At 33.9% G+C, this 27347-nt stretch overlaps 1 protein-coding gene across 1 annotated transcript in view; it reads right to left on the reverse strand.

Moving 5' to 3' along the window:
• LOC126843210 (uncharacterized) overlaps positions 1 to 27347 on the reverse strand; it is a 181986-nt gene that overhangs the window by 113612 nt on the left and 41027 nt on the right. The window contains exon 2 of the mRNA XM_050580584.1: positions 23980 to 24040. The gene's annotated coding sequence lies outside the window, so the exon portion shown is untranslated. The remainder of the gene's footprint in view (positions 1 to 23979; positions 24041 to 27347) is intronic.

The following is a 27347-nucleotide window of genomic DNA, read 5'->3' on the forward strand; positions in this document are numbered from 1 at the left end:
ATGAACACGTCAATGTGTTGAAACGGTTTAACTGAAAAAACGTTATCATACTCGTATTATAATATGTGCGACAAACAGTTGAGCCTAAACAAATACAACGAATTTATTAATTATTCCTTTCTCTTGGGTGAAAAAGCCACGCAAGTAAATTTAAATAAAAAACACAAACTAGATAGACTTCGGAGTAGCAACATTTCGTCGCCTCAAGAATCAAACAAGCAAACGGATTTCTACCGACTTCAATCTACTTTAAGTCAGAAACATGACGGTGCGATCCGGACTATTGACGAAAATGGTTATGGGTTTGGTGTTGACCGTTTGCCAATCGGCGCAATCAATGGAAACTGGCTACGACTATGCCAGTAACGTTAGTATTAAAAAACACATTCTCCGTGATGATTTGAGATGCACATACATGTTTAGCGGGTTAACACACATGCTTTTGACGAATTATTTATTATCTTTCACCGGTCCCCCAAATTATACTTTACCGTTGGCCCAAGTGGTCTCTGAAATACGTGTACATTACAGTCGTATCATCAAATACCACATAGACTCGCTGCATCGTTTAAAATTAACGCGTATGGGTGCCTTGTGGGCCCTATATTTGTACTTGGGCACGATAAATGATAATTACGAAACTTCATTGCACATGAACGCAACCGGTCAGGCTGGCGCTCACGGGTTTGTCATCACTCAACTGGTTAATGACCTAGACGATTGCCGTAAACCAAATTCATTTGACGTCTACGAGACAATTATCAAATCGAATCCGAATCCTTCAGTAGACGAGTTGAGGCGTTTCATAAGCGACAATATTAACAGAGCTAACGATCTGCTTGAAAATAACAACGTATTACGTGATCAGTTGTCAAATGATAATATCGACACCACACTACAAGTCGGGAGTATTTTTCTAAACAACATGGGTCGGAACGATGTTTACAAAGAAGATTTAATGAACGTATATAACGTGCAAGTGGACTGGTCCGACACCAGTGAACGATTGGCTAAATCTTGGCACGATATGCGTATACTGAATTGGCATGATAATAATTTTGAAAACATAAGAGTTTACTACATTCTGAACTTTAACTTCCTAAAAATCATCATGCTCCAGCTGACGATAAAACATCTTCATTATTTAGAACCATACGTTGGTACAAAACTTTACTCGACTTACGCAAAACAATGGTGTAATTTGGTCAAACGGTTCGGTAATATTTTAAACTTGTCCCAAGATTACGACGTAAAAGCTTTGATTGTTTCACTCAATAAACTCTCTACTAAAAAAGAAACAATAGACAACGTGGTTGGCTGTTTGATTCCAATAGTGAAAACACTTTGTCTGCCGCTGGGGTGCGAAGCTTCTGAAAAATTCGAGTTAAACGGCAAAGAATTTCAGACACCTTATAAAAGTCCGATAAAGGATGAAATGAATATTGAATTTTTGAAAATTGAAAAAAGCCTCGTGACGATTGAGTACCATAGTTTAGAAAATACTAAAATGTTCTTGAATTATCTCAGTCGGATGTTCAAATATGTCGACTTTAACCTGATTCGGTCACTCGTTGAATACCTTTATGAAGTGAATTCGTGATAGTGTATTGATTAATTTCGAAAAATGTTATAAAATATTTAAATTTAAGAACGTTATATACATTTTAAAATTATAATTACATCTATATAATATAATATGAGTTTTATAAATATGTTCGTCTAAAATAAACAATCACTTTAAAATTTAAACATATTTTCTTGTAATCATGTATATTGTTATTAATGATCCATATAGTATACATAAGTTCAAAAAATTATACATTTTCATTATTTTAGAGAGATTTGTCGGCCCAATTATTTAAACCAAAGTTTTTAGTGTTTTAAGAATTTATCATAATTATAATATCAATATTCTCCTAGTGTTGAGTTTGACTATACCTAACTTACCAAATTTTATATTTTAGCAATTCTAAATAACGTAGTCTAGCAACTTTGCTAGTTCTTAATTTCTCTTTAACAATAAAATTGTAACGTAGCATCTTTACTTTCCATGAAATTATAATGAACATGGCTGCATCCTAGGTCAGCACATTTTTCAACCAGTATAGCCCATTCCATCTATTCAGTTCAGCTACCCAAACACAACGCCTGCGACACTCAATGCCTATTTTATTTTATTCTTTAAAAAAGTAATGCGCATGGTGAACCTTTGGTAATGTATATTTTGCATGATTCTGCGTTTTTCTCCAAATTTCACAGCATAGGCAACTTGATCCTTCTCTGATGTCCCCAAAGAAATATCAAATTCGTGAACTGGCAATAAGCAACCTATGTAACTACTAAGAGCTGTGTCAATAAAATGGCTTTGGTTTATAAATAGCTGTCTCCAAAAGTCTTTATTATCTGAATACATTACAATAAATATTTATATCATAAGTTGTTGACAATCAGATACCTAGTTCTTAACTAAAATTATGTATAGAGTTTTACCACAAAAATGTATTTTTTATGAAAGACTTTTTTTCTGGGACTATCCAATTCCGAATTATATTTTTAAAAATGAAAGTGCTAAGCACATTTAAGACCCTCCCCAATTGCGCTAATGTTTATTAGAGTAAATTTATCATGCTAAGAGTTAGCCGTATTTAGTGTAACAGGGAAAATGTGTTTAATATAAAACCAAATAAAACGTCTTAATAAATAAATTCTATTTAAGCATAACGTTCTCATTACATAATGTTTAATTAAAAATGTACTCGTCACTATTAAAACGGCTCTGCTAAAAACAACAAGCAAACGTTATAGTATTGTTAAAGGTGCGACAAACAGTTGGGTCTAGACAAATACAACGAACAATTAAATATTTGTTTTAATCTGAAAAAAGCCACGTAAATAAACTTAAATGGAAATCATAAGCTACACAGCCTTCGTAGTCACAACATTTCGTCACCTCAAGAATCAAGCGAGCAAATGGATTTTTACCGAATCGAATCTACTTTAAGACAGTAACATGGTGCACTTGTTGACGAAAACGGTTTTGGGTTTGGTGTTGGCCGTATGCCAATCAGCGCGATCGATGGAAACTGGCTACAATAATTACCCAAGTAACGTTAGTATTGAAAATGATATTGTTCGCGATGACTTGAAATGCACATACCTGTTTGGTGGATTAACACACATGCTTTTGACGAAACGTTTGCTATCTTTGACCGGTCCGCCGTTTTTTGCTGTAAAAATGGGCTCGGCGGTCTCTGAAATACACGAGCACTACAGCCGTATCATAAAATACCAGATGGACTCGCTGTTTAACTTGGAAATAGAGCGTATGGGAGCGTTGTGGGCACTGTATTTGTACACGGGTATGATATGTGCTTTTTACGGGACTTCATTGAACAAGCCGGAAGCCGGTCGGGCGATCGTTGCCACTCACGGCTTTGTCATCGTTCAACTGGTTAACGACTTAGACGATTGCCGCAAACACAATTCATTTGACGTCTACGAGACGATTATCAAGTCGAATCCGAATCCTTCGGAAAACGAGTTGAGACTTTTGATCCAAGGCAATATTGCCAGGGCGGTGAATTTGCTCAAAAACAACAATATAATGTTACCCGACCAGTCGGAAAACGATAGTTTCGACACCACACTACAAGTCGGAAGTATTTTCCTAAACAACGTGGGCTGGAAAGATGTTTACAAAGACGACCTAATGGACGCGTACAACGTGCAAGTGGACTGGCACAACACAAGTTATCGTTTGACTAAATCTTGGTTTGATGCGCATACGCTGTACTGGAGTACGGACAAATTTGAAAAACTCAAATCGTACTTCAAACTGAACTTTAACTTCCTGAAAATCATCCTGCTCCGGCTGTCGTTGAAACACCTTTATTATTTAAAACCCTATACCGGTACGTGTGAATATTTTATTTACGCGAAAGAATGGTACAATTTGGTCAAACAGTTCGGTGATATTTTAAGCTTGTCGCAAGATTTACACGTTAAATCATTGATTAATGCATTCGACAACCTCGTCAAACAAGAGGAAAAAATAGGCAGCGTGGTCAGCTATTTGATTGCAATACTAACGACACTTTGTCAGCCACTCGGGTGCGTGGCTACTAAAAAATTCGAGATAAACGGCAAAGAATTTCAGACACCTTATAAAAGTCCGATAAAGGATGAAATGAGTATTGAATTTTTGAAAATGAAAAAAAGCCCCGTGCCGATTGAGCACCATAGTTTAGAAAATACTAAAATGTTCTTGAGTTATCTCAGTCGGATGTTCAAATATGTCGACTTCAAAATAATTCGGTCACTCGTTGATTACATTACTGAAGTGAATCCATCTTGGATTTAAGTGGATTATTGATTGAAAACTGTAATGAAATATTTAAATTTAAGAACGTTATACATAAAATTATAATTACATCTATATAACATAATATGTGCTTTATAAATATATTTGTCTAAAATAAACAATCACTTTAAAATTTAAACATATTTTCTTTAATCATGTATTTTATTGTTAACGATCCATATAGTATATAAGTTCAACAAATTATAATAAATTAATTTTCATTATTTTTAAGAGATTGGCGGCCCCAAGTATTTAAACCAAAGTTTTTAATGGTTTAAGAATTTTACATAATTATAGTAACCATTATTCTCTCAATCTTACTTGGAATTCTATAAAACGTACCTAGTCTTCACAAGTCTGCTAGTTTTTAATTTCTCTTGGACAATTAAATTTTACTTTACCAAACTCATCTCAAGATGAATTGGGATTTATAACATAGCATGAATAGCAATCTTGTTACCATATATGATTGGGGTTAGTGATGGGCAGGATTACTAGATTCTGGATTTCTGAATTGTTTTTATTAATTGATTAAAGTAATTCATGATGATAGAATCGAAAACAATTCATTATTCCAATAGGTCGGAATAGTGGATCACAAATAATCTATAAACCGGTATAGGTATATCACAAAAAGGGTTCTACAATTTCAAGAAAATTTCTTTTTGGAATTATTTCTTGCAGGTTTCATAAAATATTTCCATTGGGTAAACAATTAAATAATTCGTTAGCGATAATGTTTGATTACTAGAATAGGTAAAATCCGCAGTCTGAAAGCTCAGGATTACTGAAATAAATGTGATGCAATTTTTTTTGTTAATCTTGGATCACAAGTAACTTATAATCCCTTTGCAATGGATTACGGATTGTAATCCATTTTGCCCAACTCAGATTGTGGGGAATCATAAAGATGGAGAAGCTCTCCATTAACATTCTTGTAAAAATGTTTGTTATTATTTTTTTTTTTCATCAAAGCGTCACTAGTCATTTTTGTTAAAAATAACTTCAATGCAAATATCAATTTTATAAATGATTAATATTTACGTACTAGAGGCACACGTGTATATCGGCAAATAAATAAAAAAAATAAAAATCTATTATTATGCTTGAGTCATACTGAAACTGCTCGGTATATTTTACAACTAAAAGTATTCTTTAACATATCAAGCCTATACTTTTTATGTGTTTCTACGCTGTAATTTCATTAATAAGCTATACTTGATTGGCAATATTTTGGAGCTCGTAGGCTTTCGAATAATAATTTACACGTGCCTATTGTTGCATTAGTCCCCAGTTTAGATAGAAAACAAATTATAGAAACGTAAAGAGGGGGTCCTATAAATAGGATATTTTATCCAGTTATTATAAACCCTGATTGTTGAGATTAGGTTAGTGGAACATAATTTTATTTTTTATTGAAGTCATGCTTGCAGAAATCGCCATTTCAGAGAACATTCATTGGCTGACAATAATTTAGTAAATATAATAAATTATAGAATTATTACTAATGGGTAAGCTATAGTTATTATAATAAGATTTAAAAACTAAAAAAAAATGAGTTTATGGAGAAATATTCCATTTAACGTTTCAAATATTCCATTATAAACACATTCCAATTTAATAACAATAAGTAACAATCGGATATTTTTTGATGCAATGAAATTAGTTTTTAATTGTTTAATCAAATGTATTTATAAAAAAAACAGTACAGAGAGGTCGGAGAAATAAAATCACTTTCCAATACTATAAAGTGTTTTTTGACTAGCATTTTAAGTAGTAAAAATGTATCCAATTTTAAGTTAAGTCAGAAATACATTTGTGTCATGTAAGCGTTTAACTGATCCTCAACTATTTATAAAATAGTGGCCGTTCCTTCAAAAGCCAATTGTAATATTAAACTGGTATTTTTTGTTTTCTATTAATATTAACAACAATAATAATTATTTATTTATACTCCAATTATTAATGTGACAGTTTGGTTATAAAAAAAAGTTACACTGCAGTTATAATAATTATTGCAATTTATTTTAAATTAGTACAATAATAATAATTGTAGTATAGTGAATTATTATACTGCGTTTCAGGGCCTTTAACGCGCTCTCCGCTATTATTAAATTTATTAGGGTACGTCAGCCCTGCGGGTAGCGAAACAATTATCCTATTTAGGCCGTTATAAAACACTCTAGGTTTAGCTGGCTTTCGCATTGCATACACAACAATGCGTATAAACGACAGACATTAACTTAAAATATTCCCCATGTAAATTGCTTGTTTGGGATTAAGATAATGACATGGAGTTTAACGGTTTTGACTTAGTAAACCCGTGTAAGTCGCGGCAAGCTAGGTATTTGTATGAAACACTAGATTAAAATATGTTTTATTAAATTTAGAGGCAAAAGTTCTTAGTCAATAATTATTTTATAAACAATTAAATTTTCACCATTCATTTAACACGGTCTCGATTTACCCTAAAATACGAATATATACAGTATAACACTCTACACACAATGATTAATTATGTAAGCAAGACTGATTAGTCAACTAAGTTAATACATCCATCAAAATCGCCGCTTTTAAACGATTTACAATTATTTTAGTACCCGAAAAAGTCAGCTTCATTAATTACGTTGGATAAAATATCTAATGAAATTCAATTAAGTAGTCAAATAATTTACTTGTTACTAATTAACAATGTTTCTCATTCGTGTTAAATAAATCCCAAATAGCACATGGATGCTTTATCAAAGAAAACAATCGAAAATAACAACAACAACAGCTCTTCGCGTGATACGTTTAAATGACGATTTATTTATTAAAATTGACTCGTTTATTCTTCAAAAAGTGATAGGTCACAATTTTGTTGAAAATTACCTTTTTTGTTAATAGATATGTTTTGTGGCTATAGGCGGATCGTTTACTTTTGAAAGGAATCAAATTCGTATGATAGTTCATGTTATTATGACGATTAACATTAGTGGTTTATATATTTTGAAAGTCATAATAAAAAAAATTATTGTAAAAGTAGTTTTAGTTTACATCTCTATTGCACACAATCCCGTTTATGATTTAGTAGTTTGATTTATGAAAGAAGTTCAGTAACCCATTTGTTTATGGAAAAGGTCAAATTCGTTCAATCAAAACATCTTCTGTTGGTTAAACAATAAATTTAAAAATTGTATTTTTTTCAAGTAAAATTGTATGTGAATAACAGTTATTTTTAATTTCCCCAAAGTTGAACGTTTTTGGCTCAACCCCTTTCATAAGTAATCGGTTCAATTGCACAACTCGTGCGCTTCGGAAGTTTCTAGACGGATCAAAACAATATCACTCGAATTTCCACCGGAACTCGCCATAACGCAAGCATGCCATTAACACGGTCTTAAGGTGTCTGCATAGTTAACGCGGGAGTCAATAGTTAATACTTACCCAAGTCGCAATAATGTTGTAGATTTTGCCAGCTAGTAATATTATATTACACTTATGTTATAGAACAATCCAAGTAGTCCAAGGGCGGCCGTGATAGGTAGTACCATGACGATTTTCACACAATCATATATCATCAGTGTCAGTCTACCGTGGAAGTTACATTGTGTCGAGTATTAATATACTGGGTGTTCAAAATCGTACTTGACAGTAATGCACTTGTAGGGGTCTGCAAAGTATTATTAGTGGAAAAAGTGCTGCCAACATATTTCTTTTGGAAGTTGTATTAACACTGACTTCCGACCACATTTAAACGCGTGTCTGCCGAATTAGGTACACCCTCAACAGTGACCGTTTTCGCTATCGCTCGGCCATACCTCTACTTGGATGAGACAAGACGACAGTGTTGCAGTAGGTGTATACTGTATGTATTATAATATTATATTTGTGCATGCGTGTTGGCGTTGTTCACCCGTTTAACAAATATTACGAATGCCTGAAAACGCGGGCGAGAAGTTATTTACCGTCGAGGGGGGGGGGGGAACCGGGTATACTTAATACCCGAGGGCTCTTTGATGTTATCCGAGGCATCAACGCGTGCGAACGCCGCCGTTGTAATAACATCACAAGACGTTTTCGGTGCAAAATATTCGCAGTTATTATCATCATCGTCATCATCCAACTACAACAACAACAACAATCCGGTAACGCCGCAAAACTGCTGCAGATATATATTACAGATATGCCGCCAATAGTATATTGTACACCTGCCCCGGAGAGGGTGATAGGGAGTAAAAGCCGCCAAGTCCGCCGCGAGTGTGGGAGAGGCGCGCCGACGACAAGTATTATTATTATCACGTGCCAAAGACGTCGTGTACGAGCAATCAGCGGCGAGATAGCAGTTAAAACCGCCGGCTAAGAAACTATGGTGCAGTTCACAAACAAAACTGTCTACGGCAGCCAAAGTCGAGAGAGACGTTATATATATATATTATTATCATAATACACGTGCGAATCCGAAATTATCCGGCTACGCTCTCGTTTACTACCGTATGTATAGGTGTACGGTTTCGCTTGCAAACCAAACAACTGCCGGTGCTGCGTCTGCCCATATAGAGGTACATTAATACGTACATATATATATATTCAAACTTTCCGCCAACAATAGTTTTGTGTGTGCGTGCACTGTACCGCGCATATAATATCTGGTCCCTGCAACAAGAATAATAGTGCGTCTTTATGGCGCGGCCTTATCACACCCCTTACAAAACACAAGTCAAATCGTACAACCTCTGAACTCAGTATATTATGAAACGCGCATTGTCTATAATAGTCGGCTGCCGTGTTGTGAACAGTTGTTGTTTTTTTCCCCCCATAATGTTTATGCTGTTTTTCCTATGCTTACCTAACCTAACCTATTATTTTCTATGATTTATCCATATATATATATATATATATATGTAATAAACTAGATTGCTAACTATAGCAGTAAGAATCCAAGTCGACATCCGCCATTTTTGTGGGATTTATGTGTGTATAGAATTATATATGTGATAAAGTTCTAATTCCACATAGATGGTAACTGCCTATCTCTGTTGGCGGCATGTACACTTAGCAATCTAGTTTATTATATAGGACGGTGTTATCGTCACCTAGCCTGACATTTAAATATTTATCATGGAAAATAAACGTAGCGGTTGAGACCTAGAGCTTGCACTTCTTGTATAACTAATAACTGAATAGTCAGGAAACATTATATATATATATATATATAATTACATATTTTGTCATTACCACATGGAAAATTCATCCCTTTTAGTGTGTAAGTACGATATGGGATCAACTGGGGTTATTGTTGTGGTAATATTGTAAAATATGTACATAAATGATGAACAAAGCAATTATGGACAATTTTCCATTTTACCTCGATGCTTTTAATTACAAAACGTTTATTTATACTATATATATAATTAAATCAAACACAAACGTTGTATGTTCTTTCTATACAAATAATTGCATATTTTACATTTTCCCCCACTTAAACCTAGCGAAGGGAGAGTGGCAATCTCTTACATATTTAAAGTCATTAAATTACTTAGAGAGCAGCGCTTGGGGTTATGATTTATTCGTTGGCGACCAACCGGCGTAAAGGGTGGTTTACTGTATAACGTTAATAGTTAATAAAACACATTACTATCGTGTTGGGGCTAAAGGAAAGTTATAAGCTCTCGTTGTGCTAAACTTGGAGTCCCAATCTAAACGGTTTCCAGTTCAATGCAATAAACATATTACAGTATTATTATAAAAATATGAAATTGGGTTTCGAGCCAAGGCTAAAATCGTTCCAAGTCATTTTTATTTACTAATGCGCGTTTCAGTAAGTAGTGGTACAAATGGTAATGTTGAGCATTTAAAAGACATAAGCACATGACTAGTTTTGTTTATTACTTTCGATAAGCCTGGGAAGGTGTTTTTTTTTTTTGGTCATCAATACTGACTGTTTTAATCGTGTAAAAATGAATGAAATGAAATTAAAAAAATTGTTCGGTTCCAGTTATATTAATTATTTGACGCTTAAATGATATTTTTTATTGTTTTATTCACCATTGAGAACGAAAAAATGTCGTCCCTTAGCCACGATGATTGATTTGTTGCTTTTTGACAAATTTTTATTTAAAATGTAATTCAATAAAATATTAATTTCAGTTTTATTAGACTATTCGAGTGACGACTGTCATAATCAAATTGCAATATTACTGGACAATAATTGAGAATGTAATATATTAAAAAAAAAAAACAGTTCTGTGAGGCACATCTTAACTCTTTTTTTAAATTTAAATGGATTTTTTTATCACGTGAACGAACCAAACGGTAAGCGAAAATAATGACGTTTTATAATTCGCACAATATATAATATTTAAAAACGACTCACGCTAAAGTCGATTCGATAAAAAAAAACACTCTGTACAAGAAATGAATAAAGTTAAAAAAAATTGATCACTAGCAAAAGCGAGTTCAAAAGGCGGTTAGTAAAATTGTAGACCGTAACAATATTATTATAGTAATATAGCTATCGTTTAACATGATCAAACCACAAGTATAATATTATGTAGTGATGCATCGTGTGTGGTTTATTGTTAGACATTGTTTTTTATTATTATTCTTAATTTAAAAAATATATATATATGAAAAATTCAGAAGAATTTTCGTTTTGGCATACCACTTCATAAAAGATGCCTTTAGCCGCAATACCGTGAAATTGACATGGAACGGTGCAAGTAAACTGCGGCCAGTGGAAAAAATTCATCTTGATGTTCATTACGGAATCTTTTTTACCGGGTTTTTTCCCCTCTGTGTTCTTCCCTATTGTAAAGTCCATACATTTTCCATTGTGCAGTTTCTATTTAATCTACAACATGCCAACGAATATTTTGTACAACCAATCTAGTCTAATAGTCTGGAAGCTGTTGGGGTTTTCTCGTTTCTTTGTGCCCCTATATACGGTGCCACGCCGGTGCAAATATCTGCGATTGGATCGCAGCAAAATGAGGCCTATGTTGTACGAAGCCAAATTCCATTCGCCGATACGCCACCGGAATTCTAGTTATTTCCAAACGGGTCGAAATCGTCACTTAGGTCATCAGCCGACGCCAAAAGTCTATTATTGAAATTGCGTACGTTATTTCATATCTCCTCACTTGTGTATAAGCGCCATTATTTTATTCCAATACCGGCAAGACTAAAATAACTTGTACGAATACCGCGACTAGACGATTAATAATCGTTTTTATATTAAAACCATGTACGCGTGACGTATCCGTACTAATGCAGAACGCATTAGTATAATATTATACAAATAATCTTTATATATTATTATGTAATAAGACAGTCTAATTAATTTTGCTAAACACCGAGGTTTGCCTTATTAAAATCCAGTAAGTGTGTGCAACGAGAGACAAAAACTAAACAAATCCTAGACAGAATTTGACAAGACCTTCCCCTACTATTCTTATATGGCTATGAAATTCCTATATATCGGGAATAATTTAAACAATCCTATGCAAACGATTTCAACAAAATTATCTCGTGTACATTCTATTAACGTTCAGTCTAGTGTTGAGACTTTACATCCAAAAAATACGTCTTGAATGGAAATTAAAGATTTACAATTTTTATTATTTTTTATTTATTAACAATTTTGGAACTATTTTTTGGGAATACGTTAACTTCTTCTACTTTAGATGTTCTAATAAGAACCCTTCGGTTTCCGCCGACCGAACGCTGACCGAAACGAATCGGTCTTAACGTTGGCCTGCGTCGGGTGTACGGTCTGGGAACTTTTAAAGTTCATAAAGTTCATAATCGATATAAATCACGGTCGTACCTGCAAGCAAGTTGCAGCGTCTGGTGTCATTAGAAGTTTGTGCACCGACCCGGCTTCTTGTTTGTAACAAGGAAATCGCCGACGATGGCTAAGCACATTTCTCGAGGGACACACGAAATCACACAACAGCAAAATAGTTCAATATACGAACGGCGTGCTTACTTTTTCTTCCCCGGGACTTTAAACGGTTTACTAAATTCGGTAAAATTCTCCCGGGTCAGGTGGTTTGTACACAATAACGGCAGCCGAAATAAATTGATTATGTAATGGTGAACAGACGAACAAAATAATATGTATCATTTCTACCGTTCCACTTGAGCGCAAACGGCCCCATTGACATCAAAGGATATTTAGTTTTGTACTTAAAAATTCGAAATAATTTCCTCTCGACGCTTATCATATTTTACATTACACAAAGGACATCGGAGCGCATAAAAACGTTGCCCGTTTAAATACTGTTTATAAATTCCAGCAATTCCAAAAATGTTTTTTAAGGTCTTTTTTTTTTCAAAAAAGGAATAATTATTATTTCATTGTGAATCTGTTAAATTCCTCCTTTGATCGCCGGACGTATTTAATCAAATATTAGTTATGTTTCAATTTCGGCCCCGTTCGAACTTCCAAGAACGAAAATATTAAACTTGACATTTGTCCAGTAACCATGGGTACCGCGGCAATTGATTCCGCCTAAAAATTTGCACTATAATGAATTCTTCGATTGAACAAAAAAAAAAAACAATAAAAACCCTTTTGTTAATTTTTCATCTACCCTGGGAAGTTATAGTGTTAACGACAGTTACAAAAATAACACAAACGCTTGTATCTATTTTCTTGGACCTTTAAGCGGAATTAAAAAGGAACACGGCACTATAGTAAATACCGTACAAGGACTATAATACATATGTGGCAGCAAGGGCAAAGTGGAGCAGGAGGGTGCTAATAGTGCGAGGTTCGCCGCACAACCCGGATCCGCAGAGTACCGAAATAACGTCAAAGCGAATTATTTTAAGCGTCCCGGTCGTTTGGGCCATCGGATCGTTTAACAAGAACGAGTAAAACTTATTTCATTATAGCTGCAATGTCCTTAAAACGCCATCCCTTCTATTTCTCGGCCCTTTGCTGGAGCATAATCGTAGCCGCCACGGTTGTGGTCGAGGTGAATTATTCACACAAGCCTAGTATCCATTCATCGTCGACGATGGAAACCCGCGTGCGGTTAGCGGCAAATTTCGGACAAGCAGCACTGACTTTTCGGTGTACTTAGGTTGGCTGGCCGGCGATCGATGTGTGCTTAGATAGAGTCGACCGGCCCGAAACAAAATGCGCGTTAAGAGCTCGGCCGAAGGGTCATAAATTACCGTTCGGTATAGAGTTCAATGGTGGGGTTTTTTTTTTTAAATACCAAAAAATCTAACCACCTCGCGGAGAGAGAGAGTTCGGAGATGCATTTTTAACGTCCAGCAAGCCCATACATTGCCTCTCGGAACGCTTTAAATAATGGCGGAGCGTTACTCTGTATGGAAAAGCGACGTTGAAAAGCTTACTGCCAACCCTAAGCTGACGGTGACGGGTGCTGGCCGAAAGCCGTAGGCATCAGAGTTGTGCATCGTTCGAATAACGAATAAACGTTGTCTAAATAACCATCTAGATAACACAATATGTATTATTCGAGTAAAAGTTGATAAATTTCTAATTTAAAAAAAAATGTTTTTGCTAATCCAATACAATAGGAGATTTTCAGCCAAATACCGTTGTGCCATTTTTTATTACGTATATCGTTTTAAAATGTATGCAAAGCTTTTGGTTAAAGATACACACAACACTGTGTGTTTTGAAAAGCAGTTTTTTTTTATCTCTAGTAATATTATATATAATGTACACTTGTGGTTTATCCCGTCGTCACGGGCTCCGTTTATTGGCCACCTAGTTTGTAAGCGCAAGAGCTTAAGACATATATAAGCGAAGAAACATAAAGCTCGGCCTTAGTCGGTTAGGCGAGAACTTTTTTCCTCCAACTACTAATACGAATTTTGAAAAATAAACATACGGGTTTATCCAAATATCACGATACAGTGATATTATTTTTAATGATAAAAACTTAATAAAACAACATGTTATTTTTAATGGTAGTCGTTAAAAGTCAAATAGCAACATTTTAATTAACTATTAAAAGCACAACGAAGAATTTAAAGTTTAGCCGAGTGGTGCGTGTGGGTAGAAATAATATTAGGGTCTACCTCACCCCCGGTCTAACCTTTAAATATTTATCCAAAACTGGTTATCGACTAGTCATTATTTTCATTATACCATTTTGCTTTTCATAAGCAAATCTAAAACATAAGTAATTGTTGTACGATTTTTCTTGATATTATCTTTAAAAAATTATTTTTTTAACTTGAATATTAAGTATTATTTTTGAGCATTACAAGTCATACACAAAGAGTTTAATGAAAATCGCAATTTTAGATTTAATCATATTAGTTTTATTGATATAACGAAACAATATGTATCATAATTTTGGGGTAAAACTTATTTCTTCCAAAACACATTGATTGCTAAATTATTTTCAATTTAAATATTTTCGACTTGATAATCATTTTTTTGTTTTTTTTTTCCAATAATCGAAAATGTGCGGTTTTGAACGACGCCCTTATGTACCTAACCCATTTGAGAACTAAATGATACGGAAACGTGGCATTGAGACGGTAGGTTTATGACTTGTAAACATAAGTCGAATTTGACGTCGGGCCAATTTCAGTGTTAACGGTTTTTTAAGCGATAACACTACCTATGTGTATATTATACTGCCGCCATTTAACATTGAGATGTTGTTTTCGAAAAAAAAAAACTATATATATAATAAAAACTCTCGGCGTTTATATCGTTATATTATAATACAACTACTTTGCGGTTTTTACATTAAGATCCCGTCAAGTCGACGTGAACTGCAAATATTTTATTACTACACCGGTTGATCTATCCCCGGGGATAGAACGGGAGAAGCCGAAATGATATTGTTAGGTATTATGACGTTTTGAATAATTGATTCGGTCGGATTGCCCCACTCGACTCGCCTTACCGCGGTAACGCCTGTCTGACGTTGATTTCAAACGAACAAAAAAAAAAAAAAAAATGTAAAAATGTAAAAAATGAAACGTTCGGTTTGAATTATATATATTAGCGTTTCTCGTCGTTTCTATTATTTAGCTAACGCATTTTGGGCAGTCCAAATTCCGCGGTCTGTTGTTGTGCTTTGCCGTGGAACCACCTCGCCCAAAAGAAAAACTGGAATATTGCTATTATTATTACTGTAACGGGCAAACATTTTGACATGTAATTATATTAGGTCTCGGAGGCGGTGGCGATTTTAAATTGAATCCGTGATATCCAATTACACGGTTTGCGTACTCGCGGCTAGTGCGGAACAACCCGAAGCCTGGTAGAGGGGGGGGGGGCAGAAAAAAATTGAAAATCTTCCCTGCCCGAGCGACCAGCCCACAATTCCTCTGGTCCCGTTTCTTCTGTACAACAGCTGATATTATAGTATTAATAATTATTAATCTATTGAAATAGAAGTAAATCATTTTGACCGCGCATTCAACATAATATTACGCCGTGACTAATCGATTGAGTGTTCAATATTGTACAAATATTGCAGCTAGAACGTTCTTTGGTGTTAGATATTATCATGTAAAAGGTACCAACAGGGGTGTCATTCGCTTTTCATGTACACGGTGTACAATACAAGTGAAATGTATCGTCCCAACAGCTGTGTATTATATTTCTACGAGCCTTTAGTACAAATACATATATTACTATATTGCGTTGGTCTTGGTGAAGTATTACTTTATCGTTATTGCCGTTGTGTATATAATTCTTGATTTTGTCTCGATCCACAGTTTAGGTTAGAAAATATCAATTATTACCGTGTCGAAAAGTAAGGGAACAAAAAAAAAAAATTAAACGGTTTGCTGCTAGTTATAAATTGGTGGCCGGGTCGCAGTAAGACGGTCGCCCTGCATTATCCTTGTCCGCGGGCGGACGAGATGAAGGATGACGGCCGTAATTGGCTGTAATTTCGTGCAAAAGCGAGAGACGAGAAAAAAGCGAGAGAGCGTAAGACGGAGAGACCGCCGAACCGTGTCGTTTTATACATTTATCTCCCCCGCGGCCTGAGAGGTTACTTTTATATATACGATTGAGACGTTATCATTATTGTGTATATATATATATAATATCTGCCAGAGGTTTGTATCCGCCACCGTCGACAGGCCGGATGAAGGAATATTATTATTATTGTTGTTGTGCGGCGCCCGGCATGACGTGTTGTAATCATGTGCTGGCGAATTACGTGACCAGAAACGAAAGTCTATAAATTCTCGAATCGCAGCTACTTAAGATTTATATATAATATATATATATATATGAGCCAGAGTTAGCTAAAAGAATTGGGCGTAGAACGCAGGACGAACGTTTGCCTAATAAGGCATAAATATAATATATTTTAACAAAGTAATTAATTAAGATAATCGATATAAAAACGTTAACACTTAAAAAGTTCAGAATCAATCAATCATAGATCCGAGATAATATGGCAATGTGCAAGGCTTTTTAATATTAAAGCTCTGAAGCTATTTCATTTATGTCCACTTGAATTTTACCGATTATTTTAAACGCCATCATGCGTTTGAATAATATAAATTATGATCTTCCGAATGTAGTTTTTTTCTTCGACCGGACCGGATCGCCGAGTACTCGTGACTACAAAACGGCCGCAAATGCGACTCGATTAATTGTGCCCGGTCCCCTTTTGGTAGAGACTGAGGAAATAATATAATAGTCGGGACGTGCGAAATCTCTTCCGGTTATCTCTAACGTTATATATATATATGTACACACGAGAGACAGAATTGTGTAATGCGATCGTCGCCCGGATAAACCTCTACCGGGTCAAAAAAAAAAAAATACATTATGTTTATCATAATATAATAAAAATTACCTAACCTATCTGCCGAGAGGACTTTTTTTTTTTAATATTCCGGTTTTCTTCGATAACTTCACGGTGCCCATTCTGTAAGCTAATTAACAAGCGTATAATATACACTTATTGGGCGTTACCGTTTGTTTTTTTACTTCATATCCCCGCCAACCCATGTATAATATAAGCACAGCTCAACACTGTGTACATTGTAATCCACTAAACCCGTTAACACGCGCTTTTATATAGGCGATGCACACGATTTTGCGCTTGAAGTGAACAAAAAAAAAATGAATTAAAAACCACCCCCTCTGGCCTGATACCGAATCGCGCTTGTTTAATATATTTATATAGGTATAAATATTATTGCATCTATAACAACGCGTTATGATTTAAGGCCAACGAATTTTCCGGCCCGTTAATCGCGCAAACAAATTAAGGGGAGGGTATGTGTTTAAAAAAAAAAAGACCTAATGATTATAGTTATGAATAACGTGGCAATTAAAAAAATATATATGTTATTGCTGTTTGCTTGTAGGCGTTTATTTTCGGCTATTACCTATATTACGGAGGTTTTCATTGTTTTGTTCATATAAGTAGATATTATATTGTTAAAATGATGTACCATAATAGGTGTTATCGATGGCAAACTGTTCAAAATACTGTTAATGTAATAACAATATGACTTGATGGGTTTAATTTAATTGAATACCACTTACGAATTATAATGATATTGGTTTATTTTATGCGATTAAATTATTATTATTATTGTTGCAAATTATGCTTAATTCGATAGACAGTATAATATTGCCTAGTTCGGTCGCCTAAGTGGAGGATGTTTGCCGTCTAGTCGTCTGTCCACCTGTTAAATATCTATATTCAATATATTGATATTTGAAATAATATGTAGAAACACAATGCCTATTTATCGCTTAACAATACCTATCGTAATGAACCGTAAAATATAAATGGAAATTATTATATTTAGAAAATACTAATGCGTTAGTAATATATTTATTTCGAATAGCTTTTTTTAAAAATAAAAAAAATGTTGACCGCTTATTCAGTCAATTTACATTTTGTACACATTTTTCAACCGTTTACGATCAGGCAATATTTTATATAAATATTATAATCCGCGTACGTTTAATCCGCATCCCAAATCGAATAATACCCCAAAGTTTTTTTTAGCACATACTACAGAACGTTTGTTTGTTATATTATGGAAAATCATAATTTCAATTTTGAGGGGGGTAGTACTGTTTAACTGAATTCGATGAGTAAGTTATAGCTGAAATACTTGAACCGGGGAAGTGAAATCAAGCAATATTTTGTCTAAGCTTTTTCCACGAATATATGTATATTGGCTACACTGCTATTGTGGATCTATCAGTGTACATTATAGAATACTCTGGATGGCTAGCATATTATAATCGACTATCAATAACCCTTTGAAATTTTGTATAAATTGCCGGCTATGTACCGTGGAATGTTTACTGCAATACTAATAACCAGAGTCGGATAATATTTCCTCATTCTTATACGCGCCGACGTAGATGATTACATTTAAGGAATTTACGCTTGGATCAAAGTCAAATATTTTATTTATAATTTACTCTATAAAAATGACTTCAACTAAGTATTGTTTTTGTTTTGAACTCATAATTTGCTTAACAGTAACACCGTAGCAACGGCGTTTGTACACATAGCGGTCAAACGGAATTTAGAAGTAGTAGAGGATCAAACTCGGTTTGAATTCAGCAGAGATGTACATAAAATAATGCATGTACTCGCTAAAAAAATAATTATTCGTTTCATGGTTTGCTAAATCCGTGTAAGGTCATTAAAAAAAAAAAAAAATGATATTAACCCATATGGTACATTATAATACTACTCATACAAGTAACAGTTATACCCAATTGTATGCACGTTATAGCTCAACAAACGCGTACCGTGTAAACGAAAGGGATTGCACACAAAAGCTATTAAAGTAATAATATTATTATCCTTCAGAGAAAATGATATAGTTTGTAATGATATTATTGTATACAAAGACAGATGTTTCCTTTGATTACATCTCTTTTGAGCGGTAAGCACACTTTAATTATTTTACGCTCGTTTCGTTCATCATAATAATTATTAGTAACAATACAAACACTACAAACTTTTCAAGTAGTTTTTATGTTACAATTTTCAATAAAATACACATTTATAAATTTCACCTGTACAACAATGTACTTTTTAGTAAACAATTAAATTAAATTTCGAACATTTCTCGACTTCTATAACCGGGCGGCCAAGATGTCGTCACCATTCAGATGCTAATATCCGAAAAATAAGTAAGTCAGTAATTATTGTAATAACCGACATCGAGTAATGTTTAACTTCTTTTTTTTTTTTGTAAAAACTTTTCTCTAATTATCGTCGGATTTTACGCGAACCGCCAACTTAGTTGTTACCAACTCAAGACTATTAATACTGCCATTTCCATAGTTGACAATGTAAGATTTCAGTTTAGTTATTTGAAATTTTCCTTAGGAAATACAGTAATATATATTTAAATAATTTCTCCAATTATAATAAATTCAAATTGTTCTTAACTCAACATAAACTTTCCTGAACTGTTTTAAATTCGCTCTTGAACGCTTCGAATTAGTCATTGCCCTGAAAATTAGAATCAGGATTCTTATGTTGAAACTATATACAATGTGGTGTTCAAAAATGTAAATTACTTATATGACGTTTTATGATGGGTTTTAAATTATTTTTTCCAGGTTGCTTTTGGAAAGTGACATACATTTTGAACACTTTCAAAATGTTTATAATTAATAATCATGTTATACTCGTCCATTTAAGTAATTCCTGTGACTAATGTGGAAAACCTATAAGACCGTATTGGCGATTTGTATTGTCCATTTTATTGTCCTTTGCTGTCAAGAGATTACAAAAAAATATAGTTATGATTAATATAACACTTTTAATTACAAATATTGTTTCATGAGAAAATAATATAAATTACTAGCAAATTTTATTAACTACTATATTTTAGGTTATGCCAAGGCTACCAGTCCTAGTTTGTTTTAATTATATAAATTCAAGCTCAGACTTTTGGCGACAAACTTTTTCTTTTATTTATTATATATTGTAAATTATGAATATTTCTGTTTGAAATAATAATAATAAATCCTCAAATCAAATAAAAATTGCATATTTAATCAAAAGTCCTCATTTCATTTGTCGCCTTTTAGCTGTACACGTTTTAACATTTTTAAGCACTGTTTTATTTGACAGTGTTCATCAGCTTTATTAAAAAAAGACTATTATTTTACGAAATTGAAATTGAAAAAAAAGTATTTTTTTATATTTATCTAGTGAAAACAATATAATAATAAAGATGTTTGCAATTACTTTTTATCGCACAGGGTATTTCAAAACATTTTTTTATCCGCAACAAATCTTTTAGACAAAAGTTCTACTGTCGATTTGTATTATTAAAAAAAAAAAAAAAAAAAACATAATTAAACATAAGTTATTATTTGTGTCATTTGCAAATAGTTTTTCTCCGTGCAATTTGAAATACTTTTGAAAGTGCTCGCTCATGTTTTATTCATTTATAAATTAAAAACAACTCGCAGCTTTTATATATTTATAGCGACTTAAATTTATATTATTCTCTCGAATTTTATATTATTCTATTTGTATAAATATTTTTATGCGGCACAGCTGTATTTTTTCCTCTGTCGTTTTAGCTCCCTTCGCGCAGTGGTTCTTTTAACTTTAAGTACAGACAATAGCTGTTGACACGGTTTAAAGCTTGTCTGGCGAAAAACCCGAAACTCGTGTTGTTTATATTGTATTTAACTGTGTATGTGTGTATATTATAATATACACACACACAGTTAAATAATAATCATGTGTACTATTCCACTCAAAATCGTTCAGCGCTAATGAAAAGATAGCATACAATGTATTACCTATTTTGCCTTTCTACAGCAAACAAACACAAACATCACAGAGTCCATGCGCATTAATTAATTAAATATTTGCCCAAATTATTTTGCAGTGCACTTTTTGCACTTTCCCGTTGATCTCATATCAAAAAATGCAGAGTGTAATAATAATATCTAGTATTAATATTTATAGTAATGCTCAGGAACGTCAATTATGTATATCCAAGCAGCTTGAATATGTATATATATATATATATATATATATATATAAATAACGAAACCCGGGGCTTTAAGAATTAACTGTGCACTTAGCTCTCATTTGAAGCCTTTTGAAGATATTTTTGTATGTGCGTTAATGTGTATGTAAATTCCAGGGTAACGATTCAATATATTATGAACTTAGTTGGAAGCATGTTTTAGCGCTAACCTACCAATTATTCGTTAATTAGCATATTATTATAGCTTAGGTAAGAACTTACAAGATTCAATTAACAAACTTATTCGATCGAAACAGACAATTACTAATTCGGTGTGTCCGGACGGATATTACGGATAAGAATATTGTCGATTGACCTAATATCATTATTACAATACAAATCAACCCAGAGTTTATTAATGACAATGTTAGAAATTAAAATCATACTGTCCCTAATAAGTTTAATAGCTTCTTGACCGATAGCATTACAATTTATACAATTTATACTCAATGCTAATACCCATTAAACGCGTTGTTTATCGCTAAATGATAACGATTATATCTACTAAACTACATAAAAATATGTTAATAATATCTTTTTAATTTCAAATATAAGCAATCAATGTTATTAGATATGAATGATAATAAAAATAATTGCTTAACATCTTTTAATTACATATTTACAATAATAATTGTATTTTTATGTATATTTATAGTGCTTTTTAATTTTATCTCAAACTCTAATAGTTTCAAAAATAATTTAATTCGCAAACTGTTAAAACATAGAATACATGAATATAATATTACTACTATAATAATTATGAGCATATACTTATTCATAAAACATATTTTGTTTTATTATGCAAACAAATACAAATTAACATAATTTTCCACGTAAACAAAATTTAAATACTCAAAACCTACATTAAACATACATAAATTTCCCTTTTAGCTGTATTTGATGCGTGTTACTTTATAATGCAAGAGGTTCATGTTATACATACAGCACTAAAAATGTAGTTTAAAAGAAAAAAAAAAATTAAACAAGCTTTAACGTCGGCATCGTAACGTTATTGACAGACAATAGGATGGTAATAATAATAGTTTTCTTTAATATTATATCCTAAAGACGGTTCAATGTACTCAAGTAAACAGAGTGTATTATTCCTGACAATTCAAAAATCAAATTACCTTGATACCCTTTTAAAGTAAGCAAAGTGTCAGCTGCCAACTAAGTATGCCCATAGCGTAGTCTTTTACTTAAAAACTTTCAAACTGGAAAAATAGTCGGAACTTATTTTTTGATACCCTCTGTAAACAGTATCGACAACGTTCTAATTAATTAACTCGGTCGTTCGGCAAAGCTTTGAAAATTTGAACAGAAAGGATCTGATAGCATCGAAAGTATTGATTATAACATTGATGTATAAATATATATATATATATGTTTGGTTTTGAAAAACAAACTTGGAAAACAAAATTTATGTCACGGAAACAAACATAAACCGTAAAATATCATTTTAGTTATATTGTAGTTTACAAAATCTAACTAAACAATAATACTCTGGTCCTATGTACTATATTTCATATCGAATGAGTCAATTAAATCAAATCCTGCTTTGTCCAAGCTCTCGCCGTAGCCGGTTCGAGACTAGATAGGCGCAAGCCATAGGAAAAAAATATGGTAGGTATAAAATTATTGTTTGTATGTAATACGGGCATAAAGAAACGCCGTTTGTTTGAAAGTAAAAGGAAAACCGTCGACCAAGTTCTGGGTAGGTATTTATAAAACGTTAACAGCGCTTTCCTTGCGGCGGTAACGAGGGCATTGTCCGAACCGCCTGGACTTCAAAGACCCGTCACGAGTTATAGGTACCCGTGAAAAAAAAAATACTCCTGTGACCTGTGATACTTTTGACCTCAGCGGGGGTTAAACTCCGACCGGTCTAGTAGACATTATGGAAACGTTTACCGGGAAAGCGCTCTTAGTTTGCGCGCGAAAGTACAAAAGAAGAAAATATAATCTGGAATCTTTCCAGAGGGCATTCTCGGCCTTCGTTCGCAGCGAGCAAGAAAAGTTTCACCCACGTCCGGTCCAGTGCTTGGAACACGTGGAGGTAATAAATTGCCCCTGCTTCCACCAGGGATCATGTATTTTTTAGTTCCACTCTCTCTCTCTTTCTAGCTTTTTTTTTTCTCTTTATGTATAAATAATGCATGTGTACCTCCTATACATTTTACTCGGCCGCCCACACCTTCATATTCAAAGTGAAAACCGGCGTTAACCCGCCTGTTTTCAATTAGGTATTATGATATTATGCAAGTAGGCGATGGCGATCGGTGGCGTTCGAACGACGAAAACCCAGCGCTGTGCATTATTTCTATTATGATAAGACAAGGTACAAACAGTGAACAGCACTACAGCTGCAGTTCATAGGGTACTACACATTATAACCTACATAGAACTTGTGTGATATATGTTTGGAGGTTCCGCAGTGCAGTGAACGCTAAATAGTTAATATAAAGAACTAAAAATTGAAAAAAATCATCTCAATTGTTTTCATTTGTTGTAGAAAGACGTTTAATTCATTTTTATACACCTAATCGCGAGGTATATTCAAACGCGACAGACATAGGTACACTATTGGTTCATAGTTACTATAATATGTATTAGGTAAATGTACTTACAGTTCGACGAGGCACCTGCCGTACGAATGGAATTTTCGCAACTCCCTTTTCAATTGTCCATCTGCAACACATTATAACAAACACGGGGATTAGTTTTAGCAGTCTTGAGACCGTGGACATGTTCAGGTCACAATTATTTATTTGCGAGATCATTAAACGAACGGTGGAAAAAAAAAGCATGTTCCATGCTGTGTCTTTGGGGTAGCACATTCTCATTCGTCAGTGCGACAATCGTTATGGTATTATATTGTATTATACGATGTTATTATACTTGTTATTGCAGCACACACGATTACCGCGAGCGAGACTGTCGGTTAGGGAGAGAATAATTTATGTGCGGATTAAAGATTCAAGAGTAATAACGAACTTACAGGTAGAGCGTTTATTCCGAGAAAATCCACTCTACACGGAGACGGACGATATACACATCGGATAAAATATAATACAATATGGATACATGTATTATAGCTGTGCACGTGTATATCATAGTAATTGATGTGTAATACGTTTAGGTAGGCTCATTCGGTGGCTTTTGTTCAGGCGCAGTTGGCTATAACAAAGCGCCATATAACAAGTCGTATGATACCTATGTACTTGTGTAAACGACATATTCGGGTTTTGGTTAAACTCCATCGCGGGAGAAGTATAGTACATATTTTGGCGTGTGACTAATTTGAAAGGCTAAACAAAATATGAACGTCTACAAGCACTTCGCCCTACTCACCCTACTTAACCTGCAAATAAGAACCGACTATCGTGGTTTTTTGGGCAGTAAGCTATAAATTAAAAATTCATATTCTTTTTGCTGGGCTCACCTAGTGTCTAATCATTGTTAATCAAATACTTTCGATCTCTCCATCGCGCATCGCTCGGAACTCCTAACGCTGTTTCTGATTCCGGGCGAATACTTGACTAAACTACTTTATTATATTTTCAAACAAGTGTGTTTTTGTCGCTGTACAACGTGAATACTGTCCCGATGGTAAAATATTTAAATATTCTAACCCGGGACAACGTCTGGCCGCGATAAAGCGACCGGTATTGGTTGGATATGCGCGCGTTGGATGAGAAGCTGTTTTTTCGTAGCCCACACACACCGAAAATGTACTAGAGAACAAATTGTATTTTTTTATTCGGCGATGGCTTTTATGAAGCGCCCACGAGTGACCGAAGACCCGAAACTGTTGTTTTTGTACCTTCTGGTTAATAACTTATCGTTGCGTTCCTTTTTTTCCCCCGTGTTTTTTTTTTTTTTTTAATCTCATAAGCAATTACAAGGGTTTAATCGTAGAGTATCAGAGATTTGTATCTCCAAACGAGGTGGTACGGTGTTATTTTGTTTGCGACCACGTGCCGCACATATAGTTAGAGATTTCATAATAGAAACACTTACCGTGACTGCGGTGTGTATATGATTAGGTACGGTTTTATTGCCATGGAAAATGCATCCAGCACACAATTTAAATGTACGACGCGCGCAGTGTTATGTGAGTTATATACGTCGATTTAATATTATGGACTTTGCATACAAAACGGCGCATTTTCCCGGAAACACTTATCAAAAAACAATCCTTTCGAACCCAGTTTTTCCAGGACCACGAGTTATGTTTTCCCATTACAATAAAAATAACACACACACACAAATTCGTCTACTACCGTTTTATTGTTTTACGGTCGAGCTTTCCGAATTCATGTTTATTTAAAGCTATGTGTGTCAAAATAACGCTGCGAATCTATGACTATTGATATGATCTTAAATATTAAATGATGGAAATAATATAATAAGCAACGGTTTGCTATTGATTGTGTAGTTTTTTACCAAATAAAACCGACCGTTTGTTAAACTAAAGCAGTATCTGGTGCCACCGGATACGGTTGGATGATGTTCATTGGGCTATTGGCGTTTCTGTATGGTTTTAGATATCATGTGTATCAACAGTTTCGGATTTGTAGCCCGGCATGTCTCACGTGCTGTTCGGTGACCGCGAGAGTGAACGATAACGTGTGCATGTGACAACCATCTCTACGTTTGTGGCTTCGTTCGGCTACCAGACCACATGAAGAGCACCCGCAAACATATTTGTTCGGGTCGGAATACCGGCAAACGAATGCAATTACTTTCAGAATAGAGCCCAGAAGGGCAAAATGATCATGATTAAAACCAGAGCTCCTTAGAGATTTAACAGACTACTGGAGCTACTTTAACGAGGTCAAAATCAATTGTGTATCGTACAACGCTTACTCGAAAATATAAATTTTTCTTATCTATATCCGGGTAGTGATTACCGAAGACGGAGGTTTGGTTACTATTGTGTAGACCGAATCATAAATTTGAGTTGAACACAACTTGTTCAAAAAGTGCAGAGGTTAATATTGTTCAGATTGTTCTGCTACCTTAAAATTTAAAATCCACCCACGATTAAGTTCGATAAAATACATTGTTAAGGCATTTTCATCGAAAGTATATTATTACATGATTACACAATGTGTCCATTTTCACAACAAGTGCTACAGTACAAATTAAATCAAAACACTATTACATAGTTAGACTAAACGAATATTAGATCTAAAATCGCATTCCGAGATAGTTTTTCACCTAAATCCGTCGAATTTGATTTATGCAGAACAAACAAATTTATTATTAGATTTAATTTAAACGTGCATTATTGGCAAACGTTTTTAGGCGATTTTGCTATTCTTGGCGATGCGCGACGAACATAAAAGGTTATAATAGAGTAGTTACAATGTGTACTCGTTAAGTGAAATAAAAATAATCATTAACGATTAAATCGGAATAAGCGAATGTATTCAACGGTACAACAAAAATACTTATTAACGAGCGAGTACCGGAAGCACTATACAAATTCTGTCGTTGTTAAAACGCTATTGTTACCGAACAGAGGGCTTAGCGAAATCGTTTATTATTTTATTTTACTTCTTAACACAAAAGGATTAAAAAAAAATCTAACTTTTAAAATGTTTTTTTTTTTTTTAATCAATTTGTGTTTTTAAAACGAGGATAAAGCTTGATTTGTTTACATTGTCGAACAATCGAAGATCATTTTTTGTTAATTGTATTATTACTAAGTATTCAAACGTTAGAGGATTACTATGTTCAATCGTTGACGTTTACACCAGTCGTTGTAAACAATTAAAAACCATTTAGAATGCAATATAAATTAAGTCGATTTTAATTTCAGCCATGTTGTTACACACATTATAATGAGAATCTTTATTCATTGTGTACATTACGGAAGTGCTGACAAACCGAACTTGTCGTTGCCCTTGTAAACGTATGGCAAAAACACTGTGGGTAGGGTGAGTTCATAAGCCACGTTGCAAACCATGAGTGGAATTCAAATGGGTAA

This window comes from Adelges cooleyi, unplaced genomic scaffold, assembly GCF_023614345.1.
Source record: "Adelges cooleyi isolate 19-005CV unplaced genomic scaffold, UGA_ACOO_1.1 ACOO_flye_CR_arks_rails_tigmint_CR_PRNA_574, whole genome shotgun sequence".
Lineage (NCBI taxonomy): Eukaryota > Metazoa > Arthropoda > Insecta > Hemiptera > Adelgidae > Adelges > Adelges cooleyi.